Source organism: Haliotis rufescens, unplaced genomic scaffold, assembly GCF_023055435.1.
Source record: "Haliotis rufescens isolate VD_foot unplaced genomic scaffold, xgHalRufe1.0.p SCAF_15, whole genome shotgun sequence".
NCBI lineage: Eukaryota > Metazoa > Mollusca > Gastropoda > Lepetellida > Haliotidae > Haliotis > Haliotis rufescens.
The window spans coordinates 31,981,957-31,988,311 of NW_025963835.1; the positions used below are offsets into that span (position 1 = coordinate 31,981,957).

At 40.6% G+C, this 6,355-nt stretch overlaps 1 long non-coding RNA gene across 1 annotated transcript; it reads right to left on the bottom strand.

The window, feature by feature from the left end:
* Positions 1-415: 415 nt before the first annotated feature.
* On the bottom strand, positions 416-2,946 carry LOC124132098. The gene is made up of 3 exons (XR_006860756.2): positions 2,670-2,946; positions 1,221-1,298; positions 416-549 (listed from the first exon to the last, which is right to left on the bottom strand). It is a non-coding gene; the product is annotated as an uncharacterized LOC124132098 (long non-coding RNA).
* Positions 2,947-6,355: the final 3,409 nt, after the last annotated feature.

Genomic DNA, 6,355 nt, shown 5'->3' on the forward strand with positions numbered 1-6,355 from the left:
ATACTCATAATACATCTGTGATAAAAGCAAAGTATATCTTCCGATTATGACCATATCATAAGCATGTGTTCACCATCAAATAGTGATGACGCCAGGTGTTCGCGAAAAGGTGATGGTATCCTATCCAATCTGGTGGCACCCATCACGAACACATGCAGAGGCAAGTCAATTGTTCACTGAATTAAGACACCTAACATATGATTTAATGTACATGAAACTTGTTGTAAAACCTCAGGTCAAATTTATCCACAAATATTATAAGAAAAAGGAAATCCCGGTTCCCCAGAATATCCAATATCACATCATAAGTGTCCATCTTTACTCAATCCAAAAAGGGATGAATATCTAATTACGGGGTGAATGGAATGTATCTTTGTTTACTAATGTCGTTGATGTTACACCGATCTTCTTGCTCCATGTTTCCACACGTGAAACCAGTGCAGTTGGATCGCAAACACATCCAAGCACATTCAATACAGGCCACCCGACTTGGCAAGCCTTCCGCCATGTCTTCATCGTATCTCTTGTAGTAAGACCACAGCATTGTACCTACCAATGAAAGATCCACAACAATATAATTGCCTTTATTAGTTACATTCAGAACTGAACATTTAAGTTCGTATTTGAGATACAGAACTCAGATATCATTGTCTGGGTCCTTTGCGTAATCGCACAGAGGACTTAGAAGTCTGGGCGCTGATTGTAAACTCACCTGACGCGACCTCCAATGGCTAGATTGTCATATCTGCACACAGACACAGGTATCGTATCGGAGTAAAATAGCAAACTAGAATCGTTATGTATGAGGTGAGTGAGTTAAAATTGTTACATGGCATCGGCAATATTGCAGCCCTATTACGATGAATACAAGCTAATTATTATTCAATACCTGTCGACAAAAGACAATAAAAAACAGAAAGTCATGTATCACAGCTTGGGATGCCCAGACTCAATTCTCTGTGTAGAGTTACGTCCCTTGGGCACGCCAGAATACTAGGATCATGGGTTCGAGTCCAAGTTCGCCCTGATGATATTTCTAAGTTTGTCACCACCACCCGCTCGCGGGTTTCACCAAAGTGTTAAACGCCTAAGACCTGTATCACTTCGGGCTATCCACCCACATCAAGCAGACATGCTGTTCACAGCGGCGTAAAACCAACCCCACTCACTCACTCACTCACTCACTCACTCACTCACTCACTCACTCACAAACAACTCACCAGTTGTCTTGATGATTGGAGCTGTAGTTGTCGTGACAGTCGTTGGAGGTGTAGTTGTAATTACTGTCGTGGTTTCATCTAGGAAACATATGTTAATAGTAGTGGAAGTTAATCTTTGATAGTGACATGTAACGTGGTATATGAAAAGTAAAACGTTTAACGTACGTTAAGGATAAATGTAGGTTGTGGCGGTATGTTGTGCGCAGTTTGAATTATCGTGTAGCGGGGAAGCGATGAAGCAAATCGTCAAACATGCGGCGTAATATACCAAAACAAAAACATAAATAATTAAAGTCGCGTTTCGTGAATGAGATTAGCGCCGCAACGTACTTTGAAATATGACGTCATTGCACAGTATGACGTCATTGCAAATATGTGGCTATAGATTAGAAATTGTGGGAAAAACGAAAATATGTGTATATGTGTAATTTTGATTGCTTCAAGACCCTGATTTCCTCCTCGCTTGGAGGCTGACCAAATTAAACCCCGCGTTATAGACACTGACTGCGCACTGATCCTCTGAAAGGCTACAGACCGAACACTTGCATATTGATATACAATGACATATTTTAACACGGAAATATATATGACCCTATTACTTAATGAATGCACTCACGAAAGTCCACTATGTATCACAGTTGAATTTCTTGAACGATTCCAGGAAACAGTGAAGCCTCAATTAACTACCACCAACAACCGTCAGAAACAAGAAAACAGCGTTATCACTTTCAGCGCCATGGGGCACATTAGAATTTTGTTTGTTTATATGGTAGCAAATACAAACCATAAAAAGTGTCCTATATAGCCTTAAGATGAGATAGGCTCTGAATTGTCATTAAAAAATGATTAAATTGAAATTAAAGGCCCTTTCTTTGGTAAAAATAATTTATGACACCAATTCTCGAACTCAGTCTTGATAAGTATCTACCTTCAGTAGTTTCAGAGAAAACGTTTCCCCATTGCAGACACAATGCACTTTCTAAAATAAGATGGATAAAGGCCCGTAACTGTGAATGCTTAAAATCTAAAAACAAGCAGCAAAGGAAGCAACTCTGGACAAAATAAATTACGGGACCAAATTTCGAAAACAGTCGCGACAAGTACCTCAAAGATAAGCACGCAAAATTTCATTCAAGTACGTTCAGTAGTTGGAGAGAAAACTTCACGGTGAATGCACAAAGTTGAAAAGCACTAGCATGGGCAATAACTATGTCAATAATAATTTTAAGACACCAATTTTGGGACTCATGTACGATCGTGACCAGTAATATCAGGGTGTAAAATTCCATTTCTCAAACTCGAATACTGTTTGAGAAACCTAATATAATGTTTTCCCCTTTGAGAAGATGTTAGACGGACGGTTGGATGAATTTTGTTCCTATATCCACCGCCCTACTTCTTGGAGGGGGATAATAAACTTACAATTGCCATATAACAAAGAATACTCACAAGCGCAATGATCAAATATATAAAGTGTGTGGTGTTCACTCGTAACCGTTGGTTTTTCTTCATGGTGGAAGAAGCAACTCTGTAAATAAAAGTGAACAGCAGCACAGTTCACCATCCTCGAGCACAGCTCCACGCAAGCTTCCTCACTTGCCCTTTTGATTTGGTATCCCCCCATCATTCCTGTATTATAGAGCTTTCTTTGGCGAACACCTGTTTATAAGAATAGAATATTGTACATGAATGTTTGTGAGCTCCCAAAGTCCTAAATTGTCCATTAAAAAAACAAGTTGGTTGGTTGGTTTGTTGTTTAACGCCGCGCTCAGGAATATTCCAGCTATATGACGGCGGTCTGTAAATAATCTGGACCAGACAATTAATTGATTAATGTCATGAGCATCGATCCACGCAATTGGGATCGATGGCATACATCAACCAAGTCAGCGAGCCTGACAACCCGATCCCGTCAGTCGCCTTTTACGACAAGCATAGTCACCTTTTACGGCAAGCATGGGTAGCTGAAGACCTATTCTACCCCGGAATCTTCACGGGAATGAAAACAAGTAGACATTTGACTCCGTCACAGTCTCTGTGACATAACATCATCTACCGTTGAAATATAACAGCAATGGAAGGTTTCATTAATGCGATAAACATCCGATACATAAACAGATCATGTGCTATGACAGGAACTACTTTATATATATAATCAAGTCTGGACCAGGCAATTTGCAAACCAGCATGGTCAACGATTTTCTCACGCAGCTGATACAGGAAGCGCAATCAATGCATACCAATAAATGTTGTTTTTTATTTGTTTTTTTGTTGTTTAACGCCCCGCTCAGCAATATATCCAGCTGTAAATAATCGAGTCTGGATCAGACAATCCAATGATTGATATCATGAGCATCGATCCACGCAATTGGGATTCCTACCCCGGATCTTCACAGTGTATGAGTGAATGCCACAATCAACAATACTGTACCTAAACGTGTTTGTTTCCTGAATTTTAGCGACATTCAGCCATATTCAAGCTATATGACGGTGAACTTTAAGTAATCGATTCTGGACCAGATAAGTCAGTGACTGACATTAGTGAGTGAGTGATTGAGTTGGGTTTAACGCCGCTTTTAACAGTATTCCAGTTATATCACGGCGTGTCAGCTTAATGTGGGAGGAAAGCCCGAAGTGATACAGGTCTCAGACGTTTACCACTTCGGTGAAACCCACGAGCACGGGTATGGTGCTGACAAACCTAGAAACATAATCAGGGCGAACCGGGATTCGAACCCACAATCATAGGTTTCTGGCGTGCCAAAGGGACGCAACTCTGCACAGCGAATCTCGGCGCCTTAGATGACTGGGCCACCCGTGCCCCCGTGACTGACATTATGAGCATCTATCAACGCAATTGGGATACGAAGACATGCAATCAGCAAAGGCATCCAGTCTGACGATCCGATCCATTTGGTCTTCACAAGCATACGTGTAGGTTGTTGGCGACGTATTTGCCTACCCGGGTCTGTGTATCTGTAGTCGGCTTTCCTAAGATGTATTTAATCAAAGTGACTGAAGCATGTGAATGAGTGAGTGAGCGAGTGAGTATGGTTTTACGCCGCGTTTAGCAATATTCGTGCAATATCACGGCAGAGGACACCCGAAATTGGCTTCACACATATTACCCATTGGGAATTGACCCCCAGTGGTCGCTTTAACCACAAGGCTGCCCAACCGCCTCTGAAGTAAGTAAGAATATGCTGCCATTATAACTAATTACAATCTTTCCTTGCAAACGTATGATTCTTTTTTACTTTTTGCCTCCAATATACAGTTCTCCATCTTGTGAAGTTGAAGGTTAGATGTGGTTCCCCTCATATTAACGGCATCATTCCTGTGATGATACCAACACTCATTCGACCAGAAATCCCAGTCCGCTTTAACGATGTCTTTTCTATAGGACACGGCCCGGATGCAGTCTTGTAGGTTTTTGGTCGCCCTGTATCCGTTCCCTGAATTTACCCCAGCCCTGAATATTGAACATCGACCTGGAGACAGGAATCATACACTCAAATCAAACTCAAGTAAATTTCGATAGATGGCATTGCTTCTTATGAAATAAAAAGAGAAACAATGTGTGATAACATCTAAAATACATACAAAAAGGTGTTCGTCGTGTTAAGAAATACTAACACTTTCATATCTACAAGCAGATCCACAGCCTAATCCTTTGAAAAATAGTCATTCATTACAGCCTTAGATATAGACTCAAAAAGTCCCTTTCTATAATCATTAGAAATCCATTTACGATTCCATACATATACATCACAAAACCCTTTCCATAATAATTAGAATTCTCTGCTAACTGTAGAGTCAATTGCGTGGTTCCGCCTTTTCCATGGGCATGTGTTTATTCTCTTGCCTTAAGGTTTATATTTATGAATCACCATCAGATATGATGATAATTTATAAGTGTGATGTTCTTCTGCCCCACCGATGACACCAGTTACAAACACATGCAAAGGCAAGTCAATTGTTCACCTAACAAATAAACGGGACCACATGGTGCAATTCAAAAAAGGGAATTGCAACGGACACAAATTTTGTCACTGATATGGAAATTTGCCCTGAATGTATATTACCATGATGCTTTTTCACATCTTCGTAGAAAGATAACGGCCTTCGTAGACACAGCCTACGAATTTCAACCAAGCCCAATTACAGCTATTATTTCCGTCTGTGTTGCAATCTATATAATCATGTTCATGTACCCACCTTTTCGTGGAGTTCTTGGTTTCTTTAATTGCATATCTCCCTCTTTGAGACGTTCCCCTGACCGTTTTGGATCGTCAAGGTGCAGCTTGCATGTTGAGATTCTCTCCAGCCATGTATATGCAAGACATTCTTGGGTTAACACACACATAGTACTACATTCCTTTCCATCAGACAACCCCTTCACCTCTTCTCCCCCTTCAAACAGATTGCCACCGGCATCTTCTAGGCAGACTCGATCTGAATAGTAATTGCAATATCTATACACCAGCTGGATAAAATCCTGTGCACGATAGAGTGAGTGAGTGAGTCACATCGGCAATATGTCGGCAATATCCTGACGAGAACATTAATAATACTTAAATATAGACGAGTAAAAACCTGTCATCGACGGACATTTCGATAACTAGATTATCACAGTTTAAAATTAAAACTAGTTGAGAACAATTAAAAGAATAACCTATGATTCAACAATACATTATAATTTTTTTAGATGTGCACGATAGAAATCACATGGAAATATAATTGATTGAATCAAGCATGATATTCACATATATCCATGACGACTGTGCATATGGGTCATTGCTTGCAAAACACCCATGAGTAAGAAATGTGTCACGCATTCACAGTACACATGGGGTGTAAATCGTTGAATTATTGTACTGTGAAAACAACTTTGCCACCGCCTTAGCGCGTAAACACCTATTGGAATTGGAATACGTGAAACGTTGTTACTTGGAGAGGTGAGGTGAAATTGGGTTTAACGTCGCGTCCAAGATTATTGCAGTCATAAAGCGACGTGCATGTACGTGCGTGTGTGTGTGTGTGTGGCTGCTTGTACTAGTCCGGACTAATGCCGATTTATAGTTCTAGCCCACTGAGATACCATGCCGCGGTTTAACATGAATACCCCACTCAGA